The sequence below is a fragment of the Acipenser ruthenus genome, chromosome 1 (assembly GCF_902713425.1).
Source record: "Acipenser ruthenus chromosome 1, fAciRut3.2 maternal haplotype, whole genome shotgun sequence".
Lineage (NCBI taxonomy): Eukaryota > Metazoa > Chordata > Actinopteri > Acipenseriformes > Acipenseridae > Acipenser > Acipenser ruthenus.
This window is the reverse complement of record NC_081189.1, coordinates 60,577,835-60,591,391: the sequence shown is the minus strand read 5'-3', so window position 1 is coordinate 60,591,391 and position 13,557 is coordinate 60,577,835. Positions and strand designations below refer to the sequence as shown.

Sequence of the window (13,557 nt, the reverse complement as noted above, 5' to 3'; positions counted from 1 at the left end):
TCTTTTTGGCACATCACGGTTTTAAATGCATTTTTCTCCACTGATTTGGCAGCTAGGCACCTGTGCTTTTTTGACTTTTCCTATATACAGTACTGTGCAAAAGTTTTAGGCAGGTGTGAAAAAATGCTGTAAAGTAAGAATGCTTTCAAAAATAGACATGTTAATAGTTTATATTTATCAATTAACAAAATGCAAATGAGTGAACAGAAGAAAAATCAACATCAAATCAATATTTGGTGTGACCACCCTTTGCCTTCAAAACAGCATCAATTCTTCTAGGTACACTTGCACACAGTTTTTGAAGGAACTCGGCAGGTAGGTTGGCCTAAACATCTTGGAGAACTAACCACAGTTCTTCTGTGGATTTAGGCAGCCTCAGTTGCTTCTCTCTCTTCATGTAATCCTAGACAGACTCGATGATGTTGAGATCAGGGCTCTGTGGGGGCCATACCATCACTTCCAGGACTCCTTGTTCTTCTTTACGCTGAAGATAGTTCTTAATGACTTTCGCTGTATGTTTGGGGTCATTGTCATGCTGCAGAATAAATTTGGGGCCAATCAGATGCCTCCCTGATGGTATTGCATGATGGATAAGTATCTGCCTGTACTTCTCAGCATTGAGGAGACCATTAATTCTGACCAAATCCCCAACTCCATTTGCAGAAATGCAGCCCCAAACTTGCAAGGAACCTCCACCATGCTTCACTGTTGCCTGCAGACACTCATTTGTGTACTGCTCTCCAGCCCTTTGGCGAACAAACTGCCTTCTGCTACAGCCAAATATTTCACATTTTGACTCATCAGTCCAGAGCACCTGCTGCCATTTTTCTGCACCCCAGTTCCTGTGTTTTCGTGCATAGTTGAGTCGCTTGGCCTTGTTTCCACGTCGGAGGTATGGCTTTTTGGCCGCAAGTTTTCCATGAAGGCCACTTCTGACCAGACTTCTCCGGACAGTAGATGGGTGTACCAGGGTCCCACTGTTTTCTGCCAATTCTGAGCTGATGGCACTGCTGGACATCTTCCGATTGCAAAGGGAAGTAAGCATGATGTGTCTTTCATCTGCTGCAGTAAGTTTCCTTGGCCGACCACTGCGTCTACGGTCCTCAACGTTGCCCGTTTCTTTGTGCTTCTTCAAAAGAGCTTGGACAGCACATCTGGAAACCCCTGTCTGCCTTGAAATTTCTGCCTGGGAGAGACCTTGCTGATGCAGTATAACTACCTTGTGTCTTGTTGCTGTGCTCAGTCTTGCCATGGTGTTTGACTTTTGACAGTAAACTGTCTTCAGCAACCTCACCTTGTTAGCTGAGTTTGGCTGTTCCTCACCCAGTTTTATTCCTCCTACACAGCTGTTTCTGTTTCAGTTAATGACTGTGTTTCAACCTACATATTGAATTGATGATCATTAGCACCTGTTTGGTATAATTGTTTAATCATACACCTGACTATATGCCTACAAAATCCCTGACTTTGTGCAAGTGTACCTAGAAGAACTGATGCTGTTTTGAAGGCAAAGGGTGGTCACACCAAATATGGATTTGATTTAGATTTTTCTTCTGTTCACTCACTTTGCATTTAGTTAATTGATAAATATAATCTATTAACATGTCTATTTTTGAAAGCATTCTTACTTTACAGCATTTTTTCACACCTGCCTAAAACTTTTGCACAGTACTGTATATGATGATGGCAAAGTTCCTGTTCTTTTGTTTAAAATTTGTATTTTTTCACACTTTGAATGCTTTATAGATAAATGGCTCAAGTAAATGTAAATGCCAGTGCTGGTCCCCACAACTGTTACCTCGTGTAGCAAATTAATCTATCCATTTATAACACCATTTATAATTCACCATTGAAGACGAGGTGGGTGGGAAGCAATTAGAAAAATTAAAAATGATTGGATAGTATACAGGATGTTACCACTTCTGGTGGACTGCGATGTGTAAACTAAATGGGATTGGTGGCACACAGTCAAAAGGATTTATAGCATTTTAGCTAAATATGACAGTGGGAAGAACAGACTGTACACATTATTTCCAGAAGTAGTGTTAATAGAATTTTCTTTGGCATATAGTCTCGTGAGATATTAAACCTGGCTGAATAAAATATAATAACATGAAGCTGAAATCGATCGTTCACACTACAGTACAGTTCAGTCAAGTTACAAATATAGCCTCTTTTGTTTCACATTAACTTCTGTTACTATATGCAGCTAACCTATGCAGCTAACCTCTACAAAAACATATGGAAATAATAGGTATATTCCTATATCCCTGGCAACACTGTATGAAGCATATATTTTATATTGCTGAAAATGAAAAGTACTAAAACTGTGGTTCCCTTTCAATTCGAAGACGACCAACAACTAATACTTTTGGGATATGCCTGTCACAGGTCAGGTATTTACTGAGCATTTTATGTCAGAGCTGCCGATAGGCCCCTCTGTGGAGTGATGTCCTCAGTCCCGTCTACCAAGGGGTTAAGTAGTCACTCAGCGGAGATCACATTCTCTTTTGCTTGATTGTATCTTTGTAAAATAGCTTTTCTGCTAATTCCACGGCAAATATTGCTGAAAGTCGGCTTGCCACTTCCCAGAATCAGTAACTCGGCTTCTGAGGACTGAGCAAACGCTGCGCAACTGCCGATTGTAGGCTACTTTCTAACCTACAGCATCTGCTGTTTGTGTTTTCTTCCTCTGCTTTTTGCAGCTAAAAAAAAAAAACAATAACAAAAGAGAGAAAAGAGAGTCACTTCCTCCCCCGGGATCCGGTGCTGCTGCACCCGCTGTCGAGTCGACGTCGCTGGGCTGACCTTGCCCTCCCACTTGGTGTGTGCGGCCTAAAAAAAATAAATAAATAAATAAATAAATGAAATAATATTTTTTTGCATACCCTACACTTCAGCTTCTTGTGTGTGTTGTTGTTTTTTGTCCAAAAGAAAAATAAATATACAACACGTGCTTCCTCCCCTGGTCTCTTAGCCCACTGTGAGTTGAGTTGCATACATTGACTACCCACCTCAGTGCATAGGTACAAAAAAAAGATCTCCTTCTTTCTGTCTTTCTTTTTTTCCTGTATACTGTCTGAAGGCTGTGCTCCATGCTGCTGTAAACTCTGCGCTGCTCCGGTTGTGTGACAGCACGCGGTCCAGACTTATACTATCTGTAGGCATTGCTCCACAACGCTGCAAGCTGCACGCTGCATCGCTTGTGTGACTGCATGCGGTCCAGACTAGATACTGACCAGCAACCTCGGTACTTATGGCCCTGGTGCTTGGTGCCTTCAGCGCCCTTGGTACCTTTGGTGCAACGGTACTTCGGCGCCCCCAGTATCTCGGTGCCGCAGAGCATCAGTGCTTCTGTGCTTCAGCGTCCTCTGTGCTTGCCGCTCAATGCCCTTAGTGCCCCCAGTGCCAACAAGCCTCGATGCTTTGCCGCCCTCGGTACTCCAGTGCCTCGACGCCTAGGTGCTTCGGCATTTTCGGCGCACAGATGCCCCCTGCATCGATACCATCGGTACCCTCGGTGCCTTGCTGCTACAGAACTTCGATGCCTTGGTGCTTGGCCCCCCGGCACCCCACCACCCCCCGGGACTTCGATGTATCGGTGCTCAGACACCTGGCTTCACACATGCTCCAGCCCACTGAGCCCGCAGTCACTGACGGTCTCCCTCGAGGAACAGTGAGTGAGCAAGGCACAGTAGGCAGACAAAGGACATCTCAGACCTGAAGAGCCAAATGGCCCAGGTCCTCCTATACCTGGTCAGGCAGCAGGCTCTGCTCCCTGCGCCTGCCCCAGCTCCACATATGGGACGTGCCCCAGTACCTGTGTAATACGATCACATTTTCAGTCCCGACTACCACCCCCCCACCCACCCCAGGAAGAGGAGGTGGAACCAGAGCCACAGACACAGGAGGAGAGCAGCTGGGATGCCCTCCTCAGCACAGTGGAGGGGTCCTGCTGGTGCTACATCTGCGGTGAGCGAGGGCATTTCCCACTCAACTGCCCCCTCCCACAAGTGGGAGAATCCCTGCCACTTTCTCCAGTGCAGAAGGAGGACTGCCTGCTGCTCCCGCCTCCACCACCAGGGGGAGAAGTGGAGCGCCTGCTGCCGCCTGTTTGGCCAGGGGCTCCCCTCCTGCTGTTGCTTCCCAAGGGTCTGCTGCTGCCATCGCCTGCCCTGCCCTGCTTCGCCTGGGGTTGCTGCCTGTCCTGCTTCGCCTGGGGTTGCTGCCTGTCCTGCTTCACCTGGGGTTGCTGCCTGTCCTGCTTCGCCTGGGGTTGCTGCCTGTCCTGCTTCACCTGGGGTTGCTGCCTGTCCTGCTTCGCCTGGGGTTGCTGCCTGTCCTGCTTCACCTGGGGTTGCTGCTTGTCCTGCTTCGCCTGGGGTCGCCTGCTTGCCAACGCCCCATCCACTGCACCTGGGCCCCCTGAGACGAGGTCTTGGTCCCGCCAGGAAGGCGCCGGACTGTGGACCAACCCTGCCTCAAGGATAGGAGAAAGAGGAGAATAAGGGACTGGAGGGAGGATGGATGGCTTTCAAAGGGGGGGGGGGGGGGTGGCCCTGGGGGCCATGTGTGCGGTGCACAAGGGGGGGGGGCAGGGCAGCAGGAGAGAGCCCTTCACACTATAAAAGGGGGCAGGGCAAAGCCCTGAGGTAAAGTGTTTGTTTTGTTTTGTATTATTATGATTTATTATTTATAAATATGATGGCGAAAAGCCGTGTTTATTGTTTGGCAGCAGGGATGGGGAAGCCCCATCCCACAAACCCTGTGCAGAAGGTGACCATCTCCTGATTTAATTAATTGATTCATTTGTTGCTAATCGGGAGATGGTCACCAGTATAAAACCCTGCAGTTTTCCCTGTTTCGAGGTGGGTCTTCTAGAGGAGAAAGAAACAAAACTAAAATACAAAACAATAGGATTAGTGAAGGCGATTGCCCAGACTGACCGAGGTATTTGTTTTGGTGTTTGTGATTTTGTTTAAATATTTATTTTCGCTGTGAGCAGTTGTTTTGTGTTTATATATTTTATTTATTTTTGTCTTGTTTAATAAAAACAGTGCCACAGTGCACAGTTGCAGTTCCTGTTTCTGGCCTAATGTCACCACTCACCCATCCCTGTCACAGATCCCAAAGTGCAAAACCAGTTTAAGGAAAGCAAGCAGGAGCAGCCCGAGCAAGTACAAAGCACATCTGTCTCGGCTCTTCATCATCCGTTTCCTTCATTGATGAGGATGCTCTAAACGAGTCTCTTGTCAGCATCGGACAGTCTCCAGTGAGGCTTACGGTAAATGTAAGTTAAAGAAGATATCTTCTACAATAGCAGCTAAGGTTTCAAAAGTTTTGGGTGTTGGAGAAAAATAGTGTCTTAACTGTATCAAGTCAAGCTGGCACATAAGCTAAAAAAGGAAAGGGGTTTGATGACGAAGCCTGACCCTAAACGTGGTTGGACTTTGACGAAAGACTGCGTACGAGTCTTCTACGAATAGCAAGAAGTGAGTCGCGTATGTCCAGAGGCAAAACAGGTGGTAACTGTGCATATCAATGGAGAGAAAGTAAAGAAGATGAAGCACTTAATGCTTGTCGATCTTCGAGAGGCCCATCGTACCTTCCAAGACTGATACCCCGACAAGAAGATTGGGTTCTCGTCATTTGCAGCTCTACTGCCTAAGTGGTGCATACTGCCTGGACCTTCTGGGACTCACTCCGTGTGCGTCTGTATGTACCATCAGAACATAAGGTTGATGTTAAAGGCATGTGGTGTTCAGAAGGACTACAGAAGCTTGCTTGGTGAGACTGTGTGCTCCCTTGAGGAAGAAACTTGTATGACAGGTGCTTGTGAAGCATGTCCTGGTTGTCAACCCCTAGAGGAATACTTTGATGTTCTGGAAAGTCTGGATACAGTTGACAATATTTCATCAGTGGGTGTACGTTGATCACTCCAAACTGCTGACTTTGACAGAGAACATTGGGGATTCAGAAACTTCTGAGCCTATGGAAGCATCACTTCGTCGCCATGAGACAAAGCAACTTCCTGAGGTGTCTGAAAGGAGATCTGAAAGAGGACCATGCCACCTGTCTGCTCGATTTTGCAGAAAATTATAGTTTTCTGATTCAAGACACTGCCCAAGGATGTCATTGGGACAATTCTCAGGCAACACTCCATCTATTTGTGTTCTACTTCTGTCAAGACGGTGAACTTAAGCAAATGAGTGTTGCAGTGATGAATAATGAAATGCAACACTCCACGTCGACAGTGTATACATTTCAGAAGGAGTTCAGAAGAATCGCAAAAACTTTGCCAACCTTAACCCTTTGCGCTCCTATGTCGGACCAGGTCTGATATTACAAACCTTGTCCGACATCATCAAAAAGACTCTAGTCGTTTTTTCTCCGGAGAAAAATGAGAAAACCATTCAATGGCCGAGTGAGACCGATATGAGCCGAGAGAAGCTGAACATAAAAAAGGGGCGGATCTGAGCAATACAGAGATAACACGGCACCACAGAGATAACACGGCCATAAACAACCAAGATAGCTGCTTCCGCATCCAGCGCTCAAAGAATATCACAGACATTTGCAGAGCTTTTTGAGAAGTTATAGTAATAAAATAATGACTTGGATCGCATTATTGAGGAGTTTGGTGATAAAACGAGTGATCAGGAGATGATTTATCAGTATGCACGACTATGAAGAGGTATGTGAAAAATACAGCGAACAAGGGGTGGGGCGGGGCTGGAGATGCAGTACTGAGTGTCCTGTTCATATGCAGTGCCTTTTAAACCTGTTTTACTGTGAAAAAAAATACTTTTAAACAGCGCGTGTAAAATAAACTGTGTGTTTGAAAATGTATAGCCCAGCATTTGCATACATGTGCAACATTTTACACAATGCAACCAATCATAACTCCTCTTCCAACACCACCCCCAAGCAATGGTGTCCATCATGTGTACCTCGCAGGCTGCAAAAACAGTGTCACAGACATAATCCTGGAGAAAAACAAACAATAATGTCAAACGCAAAGTTTTTTGCAACCCTTTTCGTCATGCTCATTTGCGCTCCAAATATCAAGGCAAGATTGGGGAATGTCTGATTATAGCAGTGCAGCAATAGCCTTTTCTTTATGATAAGCAGCACAAGAAATATCACGATAAAGAATACAAAGAAATTATGGGAAAATATAAGTGAGGAAATCGGAATTACAGGGCACCATGTGTGGTATGTTAAAATAAACACATTGTTTTAACTATAATGTAAAACTGTTTGTGTTGTCTGATGTTAAAAAAAAAAAAAAAGAATACGATGATGCTGGAGTCTTATATGCATTTTAATATAGCGGTAGTTCTAGGTATATACTGTATGTATATATAGTGTCCGGTATTTATAGTGTTACGATCCTTTCCTTTTTACATAGTTATGTACTTGTCATAAGAGTAGTCATGAAATTCTCAAGTTCCTTAACCCTTTGCGGTCCGATGTAATAGAGGGATCACAAAAATAATATTCTTAGAAAAATATGTCAAATAGATGCAAATGTAAAATAGATTGTGCGAATGATCAAACTCACTAGACTAGTTTCTCTCCAACACCAACTAAACCAGACACAACAAATCTGAGATAACTATATAGCAAAAACATGTGGTTCCTAATGTTTGTTTTTTTTAGCCTGTGATCGCTGAGTTTACATCATGGGGAAAAAAAAAGATTCAAACTGCAGTATCCCCCACACACTTGATACATTACAACGGTGTCCTGTGATGAGACCAGGAGCAGGAAGTATCTTCCTCTACCGTCATATAAACAGAACAAGATGTAGTCAAATACAGTAGGCAGATGTTACTGCTAATTTCATGTAAAACAGTTTGATAAAACAGCTACTAATCAAAGGTAAACTTTTCTAATTATCAATCCACATTGAAAAGAAAATGAATGTTACACACAGACTGTTTTAAATTCATTCGGGATGTTTCACAGTACAAACCAAAGATAACCACTGCTTGCGTTCAAATAGGCTGTAAATTACATTTAACAACTGCGTCATATCAAATATATTTTGTCGGTGAAATGTAGTGAAATTAAAGCCAACGACTGAATATGTTATGGAATAACTCCTCAATGAGTGACCCCGAGTGAAAAAATGGCAATCCGTTTTTTTTTGGGGGGGGGGGGGGGGGGGTTACCATGTTTTTCAATTGGACGTACCACATACGTCCTTAGCACTAGAGAAGCGATTTTTTGGACTTCCCAGGTACGTCTATAGCACACAAGAGGTTAAATCAAGCACTGTTCAGTTTTGGCCCATATTATGCAGATTCAGTAGTTTTGACCCTTTCCTGGTGGCTTTGTTTTACAGTGAGGCAAAACCCAACTCAAATCACGAATTCTTGAATGACTTTTTATTGGAATTGCAAAACCTGAAGCAAAATGGCATGACTCAAGATGGAAAAAGATTCCATGTGATTGAAAGATGTTTAATTTGTGATGCCCCTGCTCGTGCCTTCATGAAGGGCATCAAAGGCCACACTGGTTTTCATGCCTGTGAACGTTGCACAATAAAAGGCTACACAAAGAATAGAAGAACAGTTCTGTATTCAGAAGACACTTTCCCCAAACGGACAGACGAAGGAAAGAAAAGGGGCAGACAGCCAATCAACTACATATCAACCAAGGAAAAGGACTGTTGTTTTTTTGCTGAAAAATGATACATTTGCATTTGTAAGAGAAAAAAGAGAAGATGGGAAATTAGTTTGTGATATCATCAGTCAGCGTCACATGGACAACTTCTTTACCACTCCTCAAAACTGCTGAACACTGCTCATTTAAAAACCTTTGACAGAGTAAAAAAGTTCATTTCTGGAGTGAGATGATTTAGACAGGAGAAGTGGATTTATTTTGCTCCCGCTGCTGCATGAAGTGGAGAAGCATTGAAATATGTTTCACCACATACATCTCTCTTGGCATTAAATAATGATTGTTAATGCTCTCTTAATTGGCAAAAAAGAAAATCCAGGTTTAATCCATCTTTTTAAATAACACTGTGGTAGATAAGGTATACCACATCTGCTAGAGATCTTTAACACAATTAATTTGTGTGTTTAAAGTCCCCACCAATGTCACCTCTACCAGTACTAAATATTGTTAGTGCCTATTTCCGAATGTGGTGCCGAGCTGTATGGCGAGAAGGGGCTTGCGAGGAGGAGGGGGTCATCCCAGACCTAAAGTTAATGCAGAGAAAGCTCTCATGGAAAGGCAGGATCCCACTGATAAATGGAGAAAGTTCAGCCTTGTGAAGATCAAGATTTCAATCAGGTGCAGTAACAAAATTAACACTTTACATTGCATGTGGTTTTAACATGTTAAAAGAGAATGCAAGCAGTATTACTGATTACGGCACAACTGAAATTTTAAACCTTTTGTTTCACTGTTTTTTATTTTTATCTAATCTTTTACTGTTTTTACATAAGTTTTTAATATATTTTTCATATTTTCAATTGTACTTGAATTTTAAATGTCCTGCCCATTGGATTTTGTTTTTTTAACCTTGAATGGCGCTATACAAAATTAACTATGATTTATTGATACATTTTGTATATTTAGTTGTGATTTGATGTTCTAAATTGTAATATTTTTACAAATTGCTTAGCTGAATGTGAACAATTCAATGCCACCACAGAAGAGTACACTGAATTTGCAGCAAAAAGAAAAAAAGCTATTTAAGGATTTTGTCACAGGTTTGTGTAAAAATAAATTTTTACTACTTTAATGGTATTATTGTTAGAAGTAGTATTGCATTTGACCGAAGCCTTTATCAAAGGTGACTTACAGTTATTTATATGGATGGGAGTATGTCGTGGCAAGTTGATTTAATGTCATTTCCCTTAAGGCTGGCCAATTCCCTGATGTTATCCTATATATTTAGCTTGGTGAAATGTATAATTTATCATTTGCAAATTTACATGATGTAGCCTTTCTTCTAATTTTATTTTTGAACACTTGTATCTTTGCAGATAGCATTGAAAGTAGTGATGAAACTGGAGTCAAAATACAGACTGGCAATGGATTTAAAAAACATCACCATGGTAACAAAGAATCTCATTTTAAAGTATCCTCAAAATAACCTCAAATGTATCCTGTTTTATTATGTAGAACTGAAGGATAAAAATAAAATACTAATACTAAAATGTGTTATATGCTTTAGTACTGACATAAAGGGGGTGATTTATTTTGTGCAATACATCTGTTTTGTGACCAGTTCACCTAGAGCCTATCCTGGAATCACCTCCAAAATGTATTATGTAGAATGTAGTTCATAATGCTTACATATGTATTAAGTTCCTCCAGTAACGTAAATATACATTTAAGCACCAACTTTACAGGAGGCCCAGTGATGCCCAGTCTTCCAAAGAAAAGAAACCTGCATTCGTATAGGTGCATCACATGGCACAGGTAAAGCCAAATAATGCAAAAGTTGGATGCTCGTGAACAGGGTAGGCACAGTCCCTTCCAATCACCTGTTTTATCTTCAACTGGCAGCTGCCATAGAAGGCCTTTACCACTATCAAGTTCCTCTGAGTTGCATTCCCCAAGGTAATTACCAGCTGGTAAATAATGTGAAAACGGACTGATAAACACATCTTTAATGTTGCTTATGATTACTAGTTTTTACTAGCTTACTAAATACTTGTACTTGCTCTTAGTTAAACTTGCTCTTGTCAGGTCTGAAGTTATTGTGTATTGTACTTGCTCATATATCTGAAGTCACTGTTTGTTGTACTTGCTCTTATTGTACTGGAGTTATTTTCCCACCTGGCACCATAATCCCCCGGCACTTTAAAACATAACGGGATTTTAAAACTACCCTTAAACTAAGAAACATAAATGAACTATGACCGTTGCTAATTAGCATGTACACCAAACAATGGTATAATTATAATATTAACCATGAATAAACTGCTTAAATATGTATTTTTATTATTATTATTTATTTTTTTGCAGCCACTAATAAGTTAACGTTGCTATTTATTTTCTGTTAATATTAAATTGCCATAATATGCAATTACTCTCCCAATCAAATCAGTCACTTAGATGTTTGATACATTTGGTCTGATCAGAGGCAGGATGGTGAATAGTTGATCGGTATGACTGTTTTGGAGTGCACAATAATTCAGTAACAGTATTCATTTAGGAAAGGGGTAGCTAAATTACATGTTCATTTCTTTCAGTTTAGGGGTCAATTTAAAATGCCGTTCTGCCTCATAGTGCCAGGGGATTATGGGGCCAGGTGACAACCCTAATTGTGCATCTTGTACACAAAATACATAAATAATAAACAAGAAAAAATGTTCTCATCCCCGTAGGAGGGACAGCAGTTGGGACAGCTACAGTAGCCATTTCCAACCACCTTTTCGAGGGCAAAGCGTTCTTCCAGAAACAACAACAGACAATTTTCCACTACTTGACGAGTAAGAAAACTTAATTTATGTAATTACACAAACAAATAATCATTCCTGCAAGGTTTAGTTTTTTTTGTTTTTTTTCAAGGTAGTAATCCACCTTCCCGAGGTAGTTGTGTTTGCTTCTGATGATTGGTACTGATACGATCATTGTTCAGATTTAAAATGAAAAACCATTTCCCATTTTGTCATCCTAGAGTTCCAGAAGAGAGTGCTATACCTTCTGACTGATATACAGCAATGGTAAAAGGGTGGAGACTCTTGAGGATGGCAAATTTAATTTTGATGTTTATACATCATCAGAGGAGCTAGCTGCTCTAGAGGGTAGTGTTCGAAATGAAGCAAATTGAAAGCAGTTGGTGAGTTTGCTAGGAACTCAAAATCTCAGCTATGGTAGTTATGTTTTACCAAATAGGCGCTTATTATTTTACATTACTGAATATTACCTCTTGGTATGTTGTTGGGACTGAGGATATTTTGTGTTGCAGGAAACATGTATGCTGCTGACACTGTTTAACGTTGCATTGTGAACCAAATTCACTATCAGAACAAGTTCTATATAATACTGTATTGGCAACTCACTGTCTTGAAAAAAAAGTTGCAGACATTTCTATAATTTCAGATATCAAAACTTGGCAAAGTAGGTGGGAGTTCCATTTCTGTATTTTTTTCTTGAATCATCTTACAAATGACAATCTTGGTTGGATTTGTGGTATAGATTTTTCAATACTAAGTAATATAGCTTTCTCTTTGGTTTAATTTCCCGTATAAAAAAGAAGTCTACTGAAAGTATATTTGGGGTCACAAAGGTATACTGTATACTAAACCACACTTTTTTGACTGCATACAGTGCTCACCCGTTATAACGCGCCTTGTTATAGTGCGGAATCGGTTATAACACGGTAGGGTTGTGGCTCTCATTTGCTCCATAATGCCATTACAGTAGCCCTTTTATACTCATTATAAGGTGGAACACAAATAGCACGGTCTTGTAACTATGGCTGCAGTGTGGCATAGTGGTTAGGAAAAGTGCGCCTGCGTTTATTCTTGTCATATATTTTGTCATAGTCTTTAATGCTGTGAGCTGTATCAGTCTCATTAGGTATTTCGCTCGACCCGCCTGCAGAACTACTGTCTGTCCCTCTTTTGAACCCGTATCGCAACAGGCTGTTCATAATTGTTTTATGTTTCTTCTCTTCTCGTGATTCTCTCAGTGGATATGTTTCAGTAGTCCTACTGTATGTCCTTTCCTTTCACTGTGTGATCAGGGCCCTCAGCTAAAAGATAAGTAGACAAGCAGTCAACACATGCAAACATGGTGACGCATTCCAGTAAATAAATATGTTTTCAATTAGGCTAACTTTCATAATTTAACATTTTAGACATATATCCATGTACATTCAAACAGTAGCCTATGTGCTTTCTGCAACATGAGCCTGTCACAGCAACAAGTTGTGAAGGTTCTAACAGTAAAGCATAGTAAGCTCATAAAATAGTTCAATTGAGCCTTGTTTTACTTCTGCAATGGGACTCACGTCGGTCTGTGAGAGTTCGATGACAATGAAGCAGCTCCTGTACACTCTCTCATTCGGAAGGAGAAACGGTCTTCTCCTCCAAATCAGCCCTCATGCATAAATACAGTTTCCCTACGGTTAATAAAAAATAATAAATAAATAAATAAATAAATAAAACGTTGCTGCAAACTTTCCCTTCCGACACCGAGGAATCCAAAGACAGCGAGCGATCTTCACACAAAATTATATATAAAAGATTCTGCAGTCTTATAACTAAATGGCAAACACCTTGTTAAGAATTACACACACAGGGCTCGACTTAAATGACGATATCACAATCAACAATTAAAAACAAGTGTTCCTAATAAATGTGGCTTACCTTTGATGATTTTTTTTTTTTTTACAATGCAGTTTTAACGTCCACTTTAGGCATTCTGTAAAATCGGACGGCCACAAACTCCCGCCTGCACCAAACACAGCAGAGCAACCAATTACAGCTTGGTGTTCACTGTAGAGCCCACCCCCACAACCACGGACCTAGTGAACAACTAATCACAACTGTGTTCAATGTAGAACTCGCCCCCACATGCTTT

The 13,557-nt window shown here is 41.3% G+C and overlaps 1 long non-coding RNA gene across 1 annotated transcript; it reads left to right on the top strand.

The window, feature by feature from the left end:
• The first annotated feature begins 10,501 nt into the window (after positions 1-10,501).
• LOC131696862 (uncharacterized) lies at positions 10,502-11,665 on the top strand. Its single transcript, XR_009307350.1, has 3 exons — positions 10,502-10,584; positions 11,355-11,459; positions 11,648-11,665. It is a non-coding gene; the product is annotated as an uncharacterized LOC131696862 (long non-coding RNA).
• Positions 11,666-13,557: the final 1,892 nt, after the last annotated feature.